This window comes from Pinus tabuliformis, chromosome 4_1, assembly GCF_031772625.1.
Source record: "Pinus tabuliformis cultivar Carrire ecotype Pingquan chromosome 4_1, CPIR1, whole genome shotgun sequence".
In the NCBI taxonomy this organism is placed as follows: domain Eukaryota; kingdom Viridiplantae; phylum Streptophyta; class Pinopsida; order Pinales; family Pinaceae; genus Pinus; species Pinus tabuliformis.
Genome location: NC_142303.1, coordinates 592,326,154 through 592,346,191, shown reverse-complemented (window position 1 = coordinate 592,346,191; position 20,038 = coordinate 592,326,154). Strand labels below are relative to the sequence as shown.

Here is a 20,038-nt window from a genome sequence, read left to right as displayed (position 1 = left end):
GAAATCCAATCACTGTGCAAACCATACGATAACCGAAATGTAAATGAAATAAATGGACAGTATACCGATTGAACGCAGGGCCCGTCCGCGTTCCAAGGGTACACTGGCTTATAATCGACCGGCTACCAAATCAATGCACGAGATACACAAGTCGTAACTATGAATAGGTCTTAGTATTAAACTTAAAAACTCTGTTTTGGAACGATTCAACGATTAAACATTAACCATTAACCGGACTGTATTTACATATGTATATCCACAGCCATGTCATTGCTACAATGAATGTACATTCGGCTGTTGCCGCTTTTATTACATCAAGCCTTTTCAAAATGTTTCTATCCTAAGTGTTTTCAAAAAGAACAAAGACCAAATAAAAATAGAACGAGCTGTTGTTGCTGCTTTTGTCTGCCAAGTGCCATGCTTTGACTTGAGTTGACCGCGCATATAGGAGGATCGATTCGGCTGGGAGATAGGTGTTTGTCCATGCTTGGACATTCTGCTTTTCGTCCATGCCTTTCGTTCTAGCCCAACTGCTGCGCCACATGTCAAACGATAAGCTTATTACAGGATGTGGGAACTTCCTGTAACCATTTCATCAAAAACTTCTAATTCTTCAACATAAAACCCCTAAATCAATTTCTATGCAATTTAATAACTATAAGACTATTAATAATCAATTTTCAAGGATTCTAAGGGATATATGATGAAAATGAATGGATAAATGATATGTTTTTGGGAGGAAAAAGGGGTCTTGGGATGATACCAACATCTCTCCCCGACTTAAGGATTAGCATGTCCTCATGCTACCCCCGAAGTGCTTCCCTTGAACTCTGTCCTTGCCTGGATCTCTGCTGCCTTGAGCAAGGTGTCTACATTCTTTTTCACCTGGTTATCTTTCTGTCCCTTGAGCTCCTGCTTTAACTTTTTATATTTTTCTTTAAGGGTCTTCTTCTGATTGTACCACTTAGTGGCCCAGTTAGAAATCTCAGTTTGCTCTGTCTCCAATTCACTGATTCTTTCCTTTAACTTTTCATTTTTCTTCTGAGTTTCTTTGCTTTGCGCCCGGAGCATTTAATTTTCTCTTTTAATAACTTTTTCCAACATGTTAGCTTCCATGAGCTCTTCCTTCAATTCTTCAATTTGTTTCTCTAACTTCTTCTGTCTTTTGATGGGAGGTGGTGAACATTTTTCCTGTTTGTTATTGCTTTCTACCTCCATGTCAACTTCTGGTGCTGGTAGTGAATGGTCACCACTCTCAACATCCATTTGTGCAGGTGCATGAGATTCAAACTGGTCTTCTTGCAACTGGGCTTTTGGTGTCCGCCTTGTTCTTCGTGAAGTGGTAAAAATTTTGTCTTTTTCGGCCCTCTTAGCATCTCCTTTTTGCATGTTCCTGGTCCTTATGCTGCCCACAGGTAGAGGTGCTTTGCTGGCTTTGGATACTGGAATTTCTTCATCAATGTCCTTCATAAACCCTGAGTCCTCTTGCACTTCTTCTTTTTCTTCCTCATCTCTAATTTGATTGACAGCTAGGAATTCTTTCCATGGTTTCCCTCTTTTCTGCAATTCATGCTCAATGAGGATTTTAATTAAGCCAAAATGGTACAAGCTCTTGTCTTCATTCCCCTTCTGCTTCTGGATAGTCTTGGACATCTTAGTTAAGCTTTGTAGCAGAAAATATGGCACACTGATTACACATTGTTTCTTCAAATGGAGGAGTAGTTTGATGTGGTATAGATAAACAATATTGTACCTACCTTCACAGGTTATGAATTTTTGAAGGATGTAAACCATTTCATCCCAAGGATGAACTAACCAGCTTCTTGGAACACCCTTCTTCCAGTTTACTGAGGAGACTCTAGATCTAGACATGAACTGTGTCCATGATTTCTCTTTAAATTGCTTGGTTTTAAAATACTTCTCCCCTTCTGGACTAATCCCTATTGCCTGAGCTATAGTATCCTCTGAAATTCTGAAGGAGAAGTTACCTATTAGGGCCTTTTCTCCATTAAAGGTGAAGGCAAATTGCTTGGTAACTTCCTCATTACTTCCATGGAATTTTTCTAGAAATGGTAACCACTGTATTTCTCTGAGAATTTCAATGCAATCCTCGTGGTATTGTGAACTGTCGAACACACTCGGTTCGACCCTATTAGTCATGGTGGTGGCAGAGGGTCGTGCTTCTAACCCTTCTCTGTCTATATTCTTACAATTTTAACAAAGAAATTTTGAGTTGGTTACCTGATGTATCGCTTCCTTCAGTCTTCAATATGATGCTCGGTCGGTCGATATGACTGTGATGGGAGTCAAAATAGAATGGTGATACTTTCCTCTTTCGGCACTCACTGGTTTCAATCTTCACTGTGTAAATCGACCCAAACGGTAATACTCCCTTCGGCGCTCCTTGCTTCTGATTCCACTGTGTAAATCTACCCAAATGATAATACTCTCTTCGGCGCTCCTTGCTTCTGGTTCTCACTTTGGAAGTTATGGGAATCGAAGGTGGAAATGATGGTGAGATAACCCTGTACTCACTTCACAACGTAACCATTCATTTAAAAAAAAAAAACAGAGGAGTGTTGTATGCTTGCATGGATGTCACCACAAGAGCGCTGGTAGCGTATCTATAATGCTGGGCATGATTTCGGGGAGCCCCTTTTGATCATTGGGTACGTTGGGTGGTGAAGTTATGATTTGGCTGTGTGGAGTGAAATATATATAGGCCGCTTTACATCTGTCTCTTCCTTTGTATTTAAAAACACAACTCACCATGTGCCCTTTTCAGTTGGTATTCGGTCGTATAGAGGATGTTGGTATGACTGTAGGATATATGACAAGGTGGATGTGTTGGTAATGGGTTTTAGGGATATGAATAGGTTGATGTATGGGAATGATGAGAATCGGTGAGATAAGGGGTGATAGGAGATTGATGTAGGTGTCCTTGAAACTAATCATAACAGTTCATAGTCATCAAAGTTACATTAAAAATCAATCTAGGAAATTAAATGTTCAAGAACAGAAACACATTACTCTTTTGTTGATCGTTATTGTATTGACATGCTGAGTAGCTAGTCCCTTTTTGGACGGTTCTTTTGCTTATTGTAACAGGTCCTCTGAGGAAGATTGAATGCACAGTTCCTTTGAGGAAAATTGAAGATGTAACAGGTCCCTTAGAAAAAAAATTTGAAGATGTAACAGGTCCCTCAGAAAATTTTTGAAAATGTTCATGCAGCTCCTTATATTGTTACAGGTTCACTGAGCTTGGCATTTGATGGAGTGTTGGTGCCCAAATCCTTGTAGAAGCTTGATGAAATTCTGTTGAAGTAGCCCTTGGTGTCAATTTCTTTAACAGGTCCCTTCTGAATGTCTTAAAACAGGTCCCATTACTGCTGGTGTTGGTAGCGTAGATATCTGAACAGAACAGGTCCCCCTGCAAAATGTTTATAACTAGGTCCCTCTGAAATAAAATCATGACAAAACAGCTTATTTATTGAAGTCTGGAATGCTGGAACAAGCTGCTGTTGGAAATTTACAGTGAAAATATAGAATAAGAAATCTTGAAGAATTTACAAGGGAGAGATAAAACTAACAGAACAGAATGCTGATGCCTCTCTCCCGACTTAAAGTTTGACTTGTCCTCAAGTCATGATTCAGCTGAGAAATGAAACAGTGAACAAAAGAAAGAGAATTCATACCCGCCAACGAATTGGTTTTCAAGTAGGAATTCGGGGTTAGATTGTGCCAGATACTGGTTTTCACATCTAACCCATTATTTATTTATTATTTTTTTTTTAGTTTTTTTTTTTTTTTAATAAATTTTTTTATTATTTTTTCTTTTTGACTTTGAAATTGAAAGGAAATGAAACTAAGGCAGTGATACTGCAACTGAGGGCTGCAGTATCTCAACCTCTCTTTGCTGAGATAGTGTATGGAGAAAATCTTGCTTGCTGATGGGCTTGGTGTACAGTTTCAGGCGATGACCATTGACTGTGAAGGAGTGACCTTCGCCATCAATAGTTTTGAGCTTAACTGAACCATTGTCATAAGCCTGAATAATTTCATAGGGGCCCATCCAATGGGTGGTGAACTTGGCTTTATGATCCTTGAATTTTGAATCAAAAAGTAAAGCCCAATCACCTTCCTTGAAGTGCTTCTTCTTAATGTGTGAATCATGCCATTGCTTCCTGTGTTTTTGCATGAGGATGGTGGTTTGTTCTGCTTGCTGCCTCATCTCATCCAGCTGGTTCAACTGTTGGATTCTTTCTTTCTGTGCTTGGTCCAAATCAATTTGTAAATCTGCAGCCAGTTTAAAAGTGTGAATTTGGAATTCAATAGGAAGCATGACCTCCTTACCGTACACCAATTGGTATGGTGTAAATCCTGTGGTATCTTTCCAAGTAATCCTGTAAGCCCAGAGTGCCTCTTTGAGCTTTTCTTCCCAATTTTTCCTGTTCATTGCAACAGTTTTGGTAATGATCCCCTCCAAAGTTTTGTTTGTTGATTCCACCTGCCCATTGGCCTGTGGATGATAAGGGGTACTTTTTCTATGCTTTATTTGGTACTTGTCTGTGATGTCCTTCATGAGCTTTGAGGTGAATTGAGTACCTTGATCAGTTACAATTTCTCTTGGTACTCCATACCTCACAAAGATCTCCTCAAAAAGGAAATTGACTACTGTGTGTTCAGTTGCTCTCACCAGTGCTTTTGCTTCTGCCCACTTTGTGACGTAATCGGTACATACTAAGATGTACTTCTTACCATTGGAGGCTGGGTTAATAGGTCCTATAAAGTCCAGAGCCCACTTATCAAATGGCTCTAAGTGAACTTGGGGCTGAAGGGGCATCTCATCGGTAGTTGTTGGTCTGCCCATTCTTTGGCAGCTGTCACAACTCTTTACATACTTCTTGGCATCCTTGAAAATGGATGGCCAGTAGTATCCAAGAGTAAGAACTTTGAAGGCTGTCCGCTTCGCTGCAAAATGCCCACCACACGGTTCATCATGACAAAATTTTAAAATGTCAATTACCTCATCATTTCTTACACATCTCCTAATGATCATATCAAAACCAGTATAAAATAGATCGCCATTAAGCCATGAATATCTAGCACTTTGTTTGATTAGTCTTTTCCTTTCCTTTGCAGTGAAGTGTGGAGGTGTCCTTCCTGTAGACAAGTAATTAGCCAAATCAGCATACCAAGGAGTTACTATGGAAATTGCAAATAAGTGTTCATCCGGAAAAGAATCTTCAACTGGAACAACCTCACCTGGATTTTGCAGTCTAGAGAGAAAATCAGCCACCTGGTTCTCTTTGCCTGGTCTATCTAACACTGTGATGTTAAATTCCTGTAACAATAGTAACCATCTGGTAACTCTGCCACTAGTTATTGGTTTATTCATGAGATGTCTAATGGCAGAATGATCAGTATGTACAAAGACTTCATAACCAGTTATGTAATGTCGGAATTTATTCACAGCATAAATGATGGCAAGCGTTTCCTTTTCTGTAACTGTATAGTTTAGCTCTGCAGGTGTTAGATTTTTACTAATGAAATAAATGGCATAAGTACAAGATTCCTCTTTTTGGCCTAATGATGCACCTACTGCAGTGTCAGATGCATCGGTAAAAATATGAAATGGTAAACTCCAATTAGGCCCTCTCAAGACTGGTGCGGTAGATAGTTTCTTTTTGAGTTGTTCGAATGCATGTTAACAGTTCTCAGTCCAGTTGAAAAGTACATCTTTGGTTAGAAGTTTAAACAAAGGTAAAGCTATCTTGCTAAAATGTTCAATGAATCTGCGGTAATAGCTTGCATACCCAAGAAAATTTCTTACCTCTCTCTGATTTTGTGGAATAGGCAAATCGGCAATAATCTGGATCTTGGCTGGGTCAACCTGGATGCCTTGAAAAGAGATATAATGGCCCAACACTATCCCTTCATTTAACATCATAAAGCACTTTTCGTTGCTGAGGGACAGGTTAGCTTCAATACACCTTTTCAAAACTCTCTCAAGATTTTCTAATGCATGTTCAAATGAATTGCCATATACTGAAAAATCATCCATATACACTTCAACACAATCATGAATTAAATCAGCGAAAATAGCTAACACAGCTCGCTGAAATGTAGCTGGAGCGTTACAAAGTCCAAATGGCAAAACATTGTAGGCATAGGTGCCCCAAGGACAGGTGAATGTGGTTTTTTCCTGGTCTTCAGAGGCAATCCTGATCTGGTTGTAGCCACTGAAACCATCAAGAAAAGAAAATGATGATTTGCCAGCTAGGGTGTCTAACACTTGGTCAATAAATGGCAGTGGGAAGTAATCTTTGAGCGTTGCTTTATTCAGCTGTCTGTAATCAACACAGATGCGCCACTTACCATTTTTCTTGGGCACGATAACCAATGGGGATACCCACTGACTGTCAGAAATAGGATATATAAAGTTGACTCTCAAAAGTTTTTGCAATTCCTCTCTGACAATGTCTTGGAGCATGGGGTTCATTCTTCTTTGTGGTTGCCTCACTAGTTTAATGGTGTTATCTGTGTAGATATGGTGAGTGCATGTGTCGGGGTGAATCCCATGCATGTCAGTGTAATCCCAAGCAAAGGCTTTTTGGTACTTCTTCAAGAGTCTAATCAATTTCTCTTGCTGAGATGAGTCTAGGTGGTTGCCTATGTTCAAAGTTTTCCCTGGACTGATCTCTATGACCTGACTCTGTGTATCGGTGATGGATTGAACTGGAAATATGTCGTGAAATGTAGATTGCAAAGAGTGGATAGTGCATGTTTCTTGAAAGTTTTGAGCCAAAAGTACATCTGCAGCATTATATTGTTCATTTCTCAAATTTTCGGATACATCGGGTTGAGAAAGAAATAATTCTACCAAATCATTATTATCTTCGTGGAAATCATAGATCTGGTCAATGCTAAATAGTAAAAACAGATTGTACTTCTTCTTTATCATTAAATTTATCATCAAGCCACAAGTTGTGTTACTGCTGGTGATTGTGCCGATGGATAGAGGGTGAGTTGTTTTCTTTCGGTCCCTCTGGAAATAATCATGTTGCCTGATCGGCATCCAATGAATGCATCAGCAGTCGCTAAGCATGGTCTACCTAGGATGATAGGGTGTCCTCCTAAATTGGATTTGGGTTGAAGGGCTAGGAAATCCACTGGATACTCCCAAAAGTCCAGTGAGACAATGATGTCTTCCAAAATCCCTTCAGGAATGGCTTTGGACCTATCAGCTAGTTCAAGAACAATCGTGGTATGTTGCAAATTCATGAGCTGGAGTGTTCTCATGGTTTCAAGGGTCATGACATTGATTGCGGCTCCAAGATCTATCAAAGTGTTTGGAATCCGTATGTTGTTAATGATGGTGGTCACTTTGGGAATGCCAGGATCAACATACTTCTCCATGGAGATGGTATTGGTCATAAGGCCTGTTAAATTTCCTAAAACATGAATGGTCTGAGGATCAATCCTTTTCCTAGCACGCTTCTTGAGACACATGTCTTTGATGGCTTTGGTATAGATAGAAATGTCCTTTATAGCTTGCAGCAGTGGGATTTTTATGTAGACATTTTTAAGTTCATCCAAGACATCAAATTGTGGTGGAGGCAGTGGTGGTTTTACTTGAACCAATCGGACTGGAAAAGGTGGATGCAGTGATTGCATCTGTTTATCTTTGGTATCACTGCTTGGTTTTGTTTGAGTTGTCATTTCATTGTCTTTTTCTGAGTTTTCTTCTTGCTGATCTGTTATTGGAGAATCCTTCTGGAGCACCCTACCAGACCTCAAATTAATGTTTTGCAAAGGCAGTGTGGAGTATGAAGTTCCTTCCTCTACATTATAGGCTGGCCTCTCTGCTCTATTATTCAGATTTGGGACAGTTTGAGCAGGTATTTGAGTGGGTCTGGGAGGTTGTGGGTTAGTTGGAAATTGCAGTTGTGGTACATTTATTGGTGGAGGAGCAGGCAGTGCTTGTTGAGAAGGGTGGGGCTGATAAACAACTTGCTGAGGGTGCTGCTGATATGTTTGAGAATGTGATGGATATGGCTGTTGGTACTGTTGATATGGCTGTGAGTAAGGTGGGTATGATTGAGGATATGGATGATAAGATTGTGAGTATTGTTGAGACGGTCTCCATTGATTTTGTGGTTGGTTTCCATGCTGCCATGGCATGGGTACATTCCATGAGTTTTGTGCATACATCTGATCATTCATAGGAAATTGCAGATTTTGATTAGGAAACATACCTTGGGGTGCTTGCCTTGGCTGCCATGGTCGCTTTGCGCCCATGTAATACACGTTTTCCATCTCTGTACTGGCTGCCATGTTACAGTTCTGCAAAATTTTAACTTTAGGACAGTTAAACATATCATGATGTTCAGTACAGAAAGCACAAACTTGGATATTTTCTAGAGGGCAGTCTTTTAATGCATGTTTCTTGCGGCATTTGGGGCAGAAAATAGCCATGATATTATCTTCTTCTTCCTGTTTCTTTTTGGCCTTTAAGGTATCAATTTGGTTCCCTAGAGTGCTCAACAAATCTGTTTTAAACTCTTCTAAAAGATTACCAATTTCAGCCCGGGTGACACTAGCAGAGGCAGTTTTTGTGACCCTTGATGACAAGGTTCTCTTTCCCATTTTAGCTTTACTCCTTGAATATTTTTCACACAGCTCAGCTATTTCTTCAAAGGGTGTAGATGTATCACCCCCATGATTTTGCAAACTTTCAACCACAAATATCTTCCAACTCTCCTATCTAGTATCTATGCTACACAGGAACATAGCATCTTTTTTACATTCTAAAGCTTGACTTACATTAAGCTTATACTTTGCAGTTTTCTGTCTCTGTGCTTATCATCTTTTCCAAGTATTCTGCTGAAATTATGCTAGCATTATCATGTCAGACAGTTCTGTATCAGACATATCCACTTTGACAGGACTTAATTTGACTTACTTTCTACTGTTATGATGTGTTAACAATCTACAAACTCCATGTTCCAAGCATTGCAACATAAATGGCAGCATAAACTTACAGGACATGTACTAGAAAAAACAAAACGCATAAATTTTACCAGAATTCATCTGACTGTTATTAAATACTTTTAAATACACATAACAATTTAAAATTTCAAGGAAATTACAGACGTTGACCATCAAGTACAAAGAAAACACAGTATGAAGAAAAGAATAATTTAGGATACCTTGGATTGGGATTGTCTTTTACTACTTTCTGTCCATATACTTGCGCCAGCGATACCCATCATCAAGGATATCGATATCACTGGTTGCTTGTACAACAAGAAGGCTCCCAAATAGTTCTAGTTACCCCTATGATGTCCATCGTATTGGTTTCTTTCTTCCTGTCAATTTTCAGAGAAGCATTTGACACATATTAGAGCAAGTAATTACTTACATCTGCAAAAATGATCAAATAACAAATAAATATGAATTCTAATAGAAGTAACCTGTGGTTTGAATCAGATTCTTCTTCATCAAGATCTTCATCACCAGAGAACTTGTCCACCTGTGTCCTTCCATCATCGTCTTCACTTGCAGAAATTGATGATTGCTCCGGTGTACCTAGTGACTCCAGGTGATTAGAATTTTGCCTTCGCAGTGGAGTAGACGATGGATCTGAGAGATCAGTAACAACAAAAGCTGATAAAAACCTTTCAAGACCTTCACTCTTTCCTTGTTGAGAATAACTTGAAGCATCATTAACTTTCATTAGCCCTAATTTAGTGTTTTCCCAAGAGAACCCACTTTCAACTTTGACAAGAGAACCACGGCCTTCGGTACTTTGTCCCTCTTTATTATGGTTATGAACAGCCTTGTACACAATCTCCGTTACATGTCCATCCAGAGAACGTTCAATCTTCTTTTTGGTTGGACAACTAGGGTGTGTGCACTTGTAGTAACTCCGAGGATATTCACTACCTTTAACATGCTTTTTCCCATATTTGCGCCCATCGTCAGAAGGCCTCTCAATTCCAGTAGGAGGAACTATTGCAGTTTGGTTAAACTTGAAAGCTGCCTTTGTTGCTGCTCGTCAAAAGAAGCTGCCTGTGAAGGAACAGCCCGAAGCTAGTGGTTCAGATGAAGAATCTACCACAGGCTCTTTTGTCTTGCTAAAGATTGGGGAAGTCCACATCTGAGCATCATCCTGGACCCCTTTAGAGACTGGTGGTGGTTGTAAACAAAAGTTGACTTCAAGATAAGACCCATAAAACTGTTACTTTTCCAACTTCCAATGTTACTAACTTGAAATAAAATCTAGAGAGAGCTAAAATGGAAAAATCAGTCAATTATAAAACTATAGAGAGAGGATTCCAGTAAGCTCAAGATCAACATGCTCATTGTAGCCCCATATAAGTCTATTAGTGTGTGCAGCTGAAACAATCCCCTATAAATTGAAATTGTTTGAATTGGGTGACAAATCCAAATAGAAATACATTTCTAATTCTGTAAGTATAGCTTAAATTGGATTTCCCTTTTCTAGCTTGATCCCTACTTTTCAATCTAGCCCAGCATCCATTACATCTTGCCGTTTCTTTTCTATTCTAGTCTAATCAAGACTGAATTTTACAGAGGCATGGAAAGCAAAAAAAAACATCAAATACAATCTTGTTCAAAAACAAAAAACTTACTATGGCATTAAAAAATTGTGTTTCCGAAAAGCCAGAGGTAAAGAGTTGCATGATGATTACCAGGTTTCCCAAAGATTGCATGTCTGAACTAAGGTTGGAACTGGCAAGAGGTTTGAAAGCAAAGCTGGAGCAGCTGCCATCCTCATTCTTTACAATATCTAAAGCAGCAGTAGCAGCAGTGCTTTGAAATGAAAACACTGCCTTGCAGCAGGATCGGAAGGGTAAATCCTAGACCAACTTGACAACTGTTAGCCATATGTTACATAGGGACAGATTCATTGAAATATTAACCAGATAAGTGCCTGGCTGCCAGCATAACTACATAATCATTAAAGCAAACAAATTTTACCAGAATTACATAAGCTAAATTAATTTTGCTGAATAACCTTCTGTCTGCTGCCAGTCTTGCTACCTTAGATCAACTTATCATTGAAGTTGAAGTGGGCACTTAATGGTAAATCAACAACAAAAAGGAGCCATCTCTTTTCATAGGGACAGATTCATAGATGGTAATGGAACATAAGTTGACTGCTCCTGAATAAAATTACATGTTTCGAAACTGCTAATTCATATTAAAACACAGTATGCACAATATCTAAACAATGCCCACTAAATAATGAATTTAATATTTTCCTCCAATAATATTGGTGCTAGGTGGCATTCTATTTTACAGCTATGGTTGGTGAAAATGGACACTTGGGGCCCACGTGGTCTCAAGGGGTGTCATATGGCAGAGTGGGGCCATGCATATTCAAAGGTGTATGTTTATCTAAGAGGGCAATCTGGAACACATTCATTCATTCCGACATTCATTCAAACATCCATTATCCATCATTCTGGTGAACTAGGTTTTTGTGCGACCAGCTAGTGAGCCCTATGCTTGGAAACTGACATCAGCTAGAAGCTACTTTGGTTTATGACTGGAAAGGTGCCTAGAGAGTAGCACGATCTCGTGTAAGCCTAGAGTTGAGACCATCTCTGGCTCACTGTAAGGCACCTTGAAGAGGTGGGCAGCACCAAAGACTGGCAGGGCACAAAGAAGGGGTGTGCCACTTAGGCACAGGTTCACGAGAGTGGAAGCATGTGGTTGGAGCAGTGTCTGCTAAGTTAATAGTTCATCCGAGGATATGTGTTTGTTATTAGGTTTTCACCATTGCACGTGGAGTTGCAGCCTCGGTTCGAGGGTGACCCGTGGTTGAGATTTATGAACCACACAATCTATGGTTGGCTAGAACGTGGAGAGCCCACAACCAATTGGATTTCAATTGTAAATAAGTTTCTACTATACAATTTATTATATTTATGTGCCATGCTTATAATTGCATGTTTTCTTGTTGGAAACCCTAGTGAGGGTTTGGTATTTATGTATATGTGTTCCATTGCGCATGAACCTAATATGTTGTATTTAAACCCTAATTTTCTTGTGCATAAACCCTAGTTGGTGGAGTGTGGATTGGTAATTGGTAATGTGCTTATAGGGTTTTACTAAATAGGGTTTTAAGAGTTAAATATACTTTGTTGCGTATGACTAAATTATTGCATAAACCCTAATTACTATGTGAATGTTAATGGCTAAAGCATTGTTATAATTACTCGTTAATTATACATGTTTTTAATGGATTGAATGTTATGGTTAATACCCAGGTGCTAAAGCATTGTGTTAATTACTCATTAATTATACATGTTTTTAATGGATTCAATGATATGGTTAATACCCAAGTCACAAAATTACTGTGGGGTTTGCACAGAGTTACAAGGGCTCTAGCAGTGAGCCAGGGTTTAATATCTAAAATTGGTAATTATGTGCTTTTGCAGGAATTTTTGGGGAATTTTAGTTTCTGGGTTAGAAGTGTTGTCTAGTTGGGGGGCAGGGATGATACATAATTGATGTGGCAGTTCAATGTGCTCACCTCAATCTACGTCGTGGCATGCATGAATAGTTTTGGCAAGTAGTATCCATAACCACCTTATCCATCTTGTGGTAACCTCTAGTCCTCCCCCTTTCGTTCCTCTTGTTCTAAAGCCTCCTTCCCCTCTTCACGTCTTGCACCTTCCCTCCCTTGTTTGTCGTTAACATGAGTCCTAGTCTGGGGCCTGTGAATCTCTATTAGGAGGTATAACTCTTCTCAGTCTCTTTCGGACAGTCAATGCAATTGCAATTGCAAAGAAGAAAACTTAGCTCGATTGTTTCTTCAACAATAATCACCACATTAAAAATAGCACTCTCATTTTTTTCAGTTGAATCTTCAATTATGCTTCTTCTTGTAGAAGTTGGAGGTTGTTCCCTCACCCTGAGCATATGTAGTCACCAAAGCTATTGTTGTAGATGTGCATTGTCTCAGTGCAAGCCAAAGCATATACCTAGATTAAACCAAATGTTGGGAAATTAGGGAACTGTAATGGATGCTTCCACCAATAAAGAAGGTGGAATGAGGAGGAATGTTGAATCTCTTGCCTTTTCCTCTGCTTATGGCTTTGAATATGCCTTAGACACCTGGGATGATGCTAGAACTTACTCACAAGTCAGTTGATGGTCTACCTATGAGGTGGTGGAGGAATGTCATCCATGCGCTACCAAGTATCACAAATTGTTACAGGATTGACACACCCACCCCATCCATTGCAATGAACTATAAAGCATCAGTTGTAGCAAACTCTGCAATTTGAATAAGACTGCAACGCCTCACCAACAACATGGAATATAAGGAATTGCAAAGCGTTAATTGCATGGAGCTCTACAACCTCATAATTATTTAATAAGCCTACATATTGACCAATACAAAAATCAATTTTTTAATGATTAATGATTCCTAACTGTTGAATTTTCTAAGTCTATCCATTAGAAAATTAATCTGTATTCTGCTGGTTTATTTCTTCTACTTGTTTAAAATCGAACAAGTTATTTAATACATTAAACATTGAAATAAACACAATACAGTCACAACATCCACAGATCATCAACTGAAAGAAAACAAGCACACAAGTGACACTGTTATTTTTGGACCAATGTCCCCGGAAAAACCCAATGTGGGAAAATCGATGCAGCTATTCAAAGGGTCATATTATTATGCAGTCTATCTGAGTACAACTGGGTGCCTAACCGTCTCACCCGATAGAGAAAAATACACGGCAGCAATACCTCTATATCCAAAAACAGGTATTCAAAAAACTTGTCCCACGAAACCCTCTCCGGCACAACTGAAGCTCAGCGTTGGCCCTTCTGGCCACTATATCAACCTCCTGCTGACTTGCGTCAACCCCAGGACCCTCTGCGTCAACCCTCTGAGGCACTGCACAGCTTCTGGAGACTGGGAGCCTCTGCGTCACTCCTTCTGCCCTCTGCGTGGATGACACAGTGTCTCTGGGCTCTACGCTGCCTCAACTGGGCTCTGCGTAGCCTGGACTAGCTGTTGTTCTTGCTCTTCCCGCTTCTGTGTTGGTCTCCCAGTACTGTCTCTGCCTCTCTGCCTCGTACTCACTGCCCCTTGTTGTTGATCACTGATTCAACTTTGCTTAGCAACCCCGCTCTAACAAAATGAATGACTGATCACTCAGGTGTGTTCTCCAACTAACCCTCAAGCCTCTTCTTATACTTTTCTCGTTGGTCCTTCAATGACCGAAATTAAATCTCTAATCAATTCTAAGATTAGATTTGGCTTGATCCATGACTTTTATAACCTTCTAACCCAGTTTTATATTAATACCCATTAACTCCATTAAAAATATTAATTATTTTAATATCTCCCAAATTGGGTACAATCTGTCCAAATCATTTCTAGGTCTTGAGATCTCATGTGCTTTAGCCTCTCCACCAATTTTCATGGCTAGAGCACATCCGATGCTACCCCAAATCAACACTCCCTCTTAGCGAGGACTGTGCTCTAGTAATACTCCACACTAAGCATCACACTGATTATCCGGCACCAGTACCTGTGTTGATGCTAGGTCTCTCTGCCCAACATCCTTTGTATTGCTGCATCCTGTACTGCTACACATGGCTCTACCACTTCCACTGCTGCATCTGTACGACAGCTCCCTCTGAATCCGTGCTGTTGTTGGTCCATCCTCCAAACACTGCATCCGTACGACAACTCCCTCTACATCCATTTTGCTATTGGTCCATCCTCCAAACACTACATCTGCACTACATCCCCCTCTCATCATGCTGCATCGTGCTACTGCATACTTCTACTGCACAGCAATTCAGTTACTAAGAAGTAAGTAACTGATCCACCCAACTTCTGACATCCTTATCACACTAAGAACACTCTCGATGTTGAAACTCCCTCTGTCGTTATTAAGTGCTCCCTCTACTGACCTCTGCGCTGCCGCAACAACTCCTTGCATCTAGCACTGTTGCACACCTCTCTGTGCTATCCTACATTGGTGCAACACTCTCCATGCCTCTCGCACTATTGCGGCCTGCTAGCCTCACACTGCCCGAGTTCTCCTACATTGTAGCACTCTCTGCCGCTTCATCCACATCCATCTTTATTGACATCCGGCAGTCCTGCTACTCTCTCTTCGGAGCTCCCATAGCAAGGTATAATCCAGGAGGTTGGGTACCTCAAGGATCCTTCTCCTTATCACCTGTAGTCCTCCTAACTACAGCTCGATGTCTCCTCACTTCTTCTCAAGTGCCACATGAGCACTCATGGCACAATCGTCATCCTCCTCGACTTCTTTCTCCGCCCTTGTTGGCGCTGCCTTGGACTCAGAAGACTCTCCCTTGTTCTTTTTCCTCAGACACTGGTTCACAAAATGACCCAGTTCCCCACAATGGAAGCACTTGACCTTGGAGAGGTCCTTCTTCTTCCTCTTCTCTTACTTTCCCATAGATGTTAGAGCTGCATCCTCTTCCTCCTCCTTCTTGATCCTGACCCCTTTGCCGCTACTCCCCACCTTGGTCAGCCGTCTAATCTCTTCTTGACAAAGAGCCTTTCACAGTTCTTCCCAATCTAGAAGACTCGTCCTTCCCAGTTTTCTCTGAAAAAATACCTCCCAATCCTCGAAAACTGCATTAAGTGCGGTCCTCACCATCAATTCCTCATCCAGCGTGGCCCCTATGGAAGTTAGCTGGTCATAGATCTCCTTCAACCGACCGAGGAAGACATTAATCTGCTCTCCCTTCTACATCTGTTATGCTCTTAGCTGATTCTCTGGGAGCATTTTCCTCTACACGGAAGTATGCTGGTACAATGTCTTCAAAGTGTCCCACATCTCCTTTGTTGTTTCCCTCTCGGCAATATGTGGTACCACATGATCCTTGAGACACCATCAAGGATGATGCACTTTGCCTTAGCGATTTCCTCCTCGTACCTATCATTTGCTACCGGGTCAACTAGGATAGCCATCGTTCTCAAGGGAAAGCCCTTGATGCGATGTCTATCTAGAATGGACAAGATCCTGGCCTTCCAAACCACAAAGTTGGATGCTCCGTCCAGCCTATCCCGATCTCTCAGCCCATTCACGGGCATCTTGTTGCTCTTCTTTCGACTCCTCTGAGTCTCTCTACTTCTCGTCTGGAAGTTCTCTTCTAGACTTCTCTGAATCTTGATTTCCCTCCTTGAAATCCTTCTGCCAACATCAAGTTGCTCCACTCCGATCACCTGCGCAACTGCAACACTGATTTGGATTCCTTGGCTAGAAATCCGCCTCAGCAGCAACTCCCTCCACCTTGATCTTGCCCTGTTAGGTACTGTTCTGACAACAGTACCCCACCATCTTCACTCTGCAAACTACCCACAGCCTCCTATGCCCCATCAATTGAAGGATTGAGCCTCTTGGCTCTACGCAATCTTGGCACCGGCAAAACAGCTCCCTCAGCCAACTGCGTCAACCCACTAGGCCTCTACATGAGCCTGTTTCTGCCCTCCACGGCCTCTACGCTGCCTCTCTCTAGCCCAAATTGATGACACAATCCCTCTGCGTCAACCCTTCTTCTGTCACTTTCTGCAAGGAACAACTTCTGTCACTCGAGATAGTTGTTTCTACTGCAATTGCTCTGCTTCAGTTGGTGCCTTCAGCTCTCTTGTGATCTGCAACCACACTCCAATACCATGTTGAATTTTCTAAGTCTATCTGTTAGAAAATTAATCTGTATTCTGTTGGTTTATTTCTTCTACTTGTTTAAAATCGAACAAGTTATTTAATACATTAAACATTGAAATAAACACAATACAGTCACAACATCTACAGATCATCAACTGAAAGAAAACAAGCACACAAGTGACACCGTTATTTTTGGAACAATGTCCCCGGAAAAACCAAATGTGGGAAAACCGATGCAGCTATCCAGAGGGTCATATTGTTATGCAGTCTATCTGAGTACAACTGGGTGCCTAACCAGCTCACCCGACAAAGAAAAATACACAACAACAATACCTCTATATCCGGAAACAGGTATTCAGAAAACTTGTCCCACAAAACCCTCTCTGGCACAACTGAAGCTCAGCGCTGGCCCTTCTGGCCACTGTATCAGCCTCCCACTGACCTGCATCAGCCCCAAGACCCTCTGCGTCAGCCCTCTGAGGCACTGCGCAACCTCTGGGAGCCTTTGTGTCACTCCCTTTGCCCTCTGCATGGATGACGCAGTCTCTTTGGGCTATATGCTGCCTTTATTGGGCTCTGCGTAGCTTGGACTGGCTGTTATTCTCGCTCTTCCTGCTTCTGTGTTGGTCTCCTAGTATTGTCTCTGCCTCGTACTCACTGCCCTTTGCTGTTGATCACTAATTCAACTTTGCTTAGCAACCCCACTCTAGCAAAATGAATCACTAACCACCCTGGTGTGTTCTCCAACTGACCCTCAAGCTTCTTCTTATACTTTTCTTGTTGGTCATTCAATGGCCGAGATTAAATCTCTAATCTTATCCGACTAGATTTGGCTTGATCCATGACTTTTGGAACCTTCTAACCCAGATTTATATTAATACCCATTAATATTTTATTTTTCTAAGTTTAGACTTAAAAACTCCATTAAAAATATTAATTATTTTAATATCTTCCAAACCGGGTACAATTTGTCCAAACCATTTCTGGGCCTTGGAGATCTCATGTGCTTTAAACTCTCCACCAATTTTCATGGCTAAAGCACATCCGATGCTACCCCAAATCAACATTAACAATTAAATATAAATAAATCACAGAGATCTCTTCATGGCTAGAGCATATCCGATGCTACCCCAAAACAACATTACAATTAAATATAAATAGATCACAAAGTCAAGAGATTCGAGTCAAGTCGAGAGATCTAAGTCAAATCATGTAAGAATGAACCCATGGAAAAGGCATATTTCAAATTTCAAAAATATAAAAATAAATTGATTTTTTATAAATAAATAAAATAAATATTAAAATTTAATGAGACTTGGAATAAAGATGATGAAACTGAGCAAATTAATATACATTCAATGGATTTTGACTACTACGCAAAAATTATAGTCCCTGGCTAGAGGGAGGGACTGAAAATGTCACCATACAAAAATGTCTATAATGAAACATCATAAACTAATATTGTGAAATTCTTAATTGGCCTTATTTAATATTTAATTTACTTACAACCATGTTCATTGTGAATAATTGATTTGTTTGCTTGAAAAATGTCACGGGTGAGAGGAAATAAATGTGGTCACATTGCCTCAAACCCAACAATCACACAAGGGGGAAGGACCATGCACCCTCATTATATGATGGTTATGGAACTTAATCCCAATAAATGTGGTCACTCTGCCACACAAGGGGGAAGGACCATGCACCCTCATTGCAAGAGTGTTATGGATCTTAACCCTAATAAATGTGGTCCCTCGGCCTCAAACCAACACAATCATGTAGGGGAAGGACATTGCACCCTCACGATATGAGGGTTATGTACCTTAACCCTCAAAGAGAAGGATCAAAAATAGGTTATTTCCTCTCCACCAACACTAATGGTAGAAGTCAAATTACTAAGTGGAGTGGCACAATAGAAGAATCATAACAAGTGCATGTGGATAAGGTTTTAGAATGGATATAAAGTAATGGATTCAATATTCTTATGTATATGAGGGTTATGGACCTTAACCCTCAAAGAGAAGGATCAAAAATAGGTTACTTCCTCTCCACCAACATTAATGGTAGAAGTCAAATTACTAAGTGGGGTGGCACAAGAGAAGAATCATAACAAGTGCATGTGGATAAGGTTTTAAAATGGATATAAAGTAATGGATTCAATATTCTTACGTATTTTTGTTTTTGTTGCATGCTTTTATGTTAATTTTATGTATGTTCTATGCTTAGAGCAATTTATTTCAATTTTCATAGTTAGCTCAATATCTTTTCCAGATTAGCAATCACATCAGCATTAAAGTAAACTGCAGATAGAACATAAACATAAATCGTAGAAGACAAGCCAAGACAAGAGGAGACAAGATGTGGCGCTAGCCAAGGACAAACTGTTAAGTTATGGTATGTTCTATGCTTATAACAGTTTACTTTTTTTTCTTATTATATTCCACAGATTAGCAATCACATGTACATAAAGTAAAGTGCAGATAGAACATTAAACGATCGACAGAAAACAAGCCAAGACAAGAGACACAAGATGTAGCGGCTAGCCAGGGACAAACCCCACAATGTGTGGGGAAACCCTTTGATCAAATCATCTTTTATCTTCAATAATTCAGCAGAGAGAAATAGTACAATAAATCTGATCCATATCAGCAGTAGCAAACCCTAGATCAGTAGCATCAGCGTTAGCGGCTTCATTATCAAACTAGGGCATACCATATCTCACAAACCGACCGTTGGATTGACTTCATTCCACCACCAAAAGTTTTGGCTTCCAGAGGAGGTTCAGATGAACCTACAGCGCAGTTCAGATGAGGAGATCTTCTAGGCCACGCAAGTCAATCTTTACTTCTGCAGTTGCAGCTTCAGTTTTAGCAGTTTCCGGCTTCAAACTAGGGCAGTCGATATCTTGCAAACCGTTCGTCGGATTGACTTCATTCCACCACCAAAAGTTGCGGCTTTCAAAGGAAGTTCAGATGAACCTACAACGCAGTTCCAAAGAGGAGATCTTCTAGGCCACGCAAGTCAATCTTTACTTCTGCAGTTGCAGCTTCAGTTTCAGCAGTTTCTGGCTTCTAACTAGGGCAGTCGATATCTTGCAAACCGTTCGTCGGATTGACTTCATTCCACCACCAAAAGTTGCGGCTTTCAAAGGAGGTTCAGATGAACCTACAGCGCAGTTCCAAAGAGGAGATCTTCTAGGCCACGCAAGTCAATCTTTACTTCTGCAGTTGCAGCTTCAAATTCAACAGCTTCTGGCTTCACATGTGGGAGAGAGAGAGACCCATTTCAGCGCAGTAGAGAAGAGACTCATATCTGCGCAGTAGAGAGAGAGA

At 40.5% G+C, this 20,038-nt stretch overlaps 1 pseudogene; it reads right to left on the bottom strand.

Moving 5' to 3' along the window:
* LOC149177358 (putative WRKY transcription factor 25) overlaps positions 1-20,038 on the bottom strand; it is a 115,903-nt pseudogene that overhangs the window by 9,313 nt on the left and 86,552 nt on the right.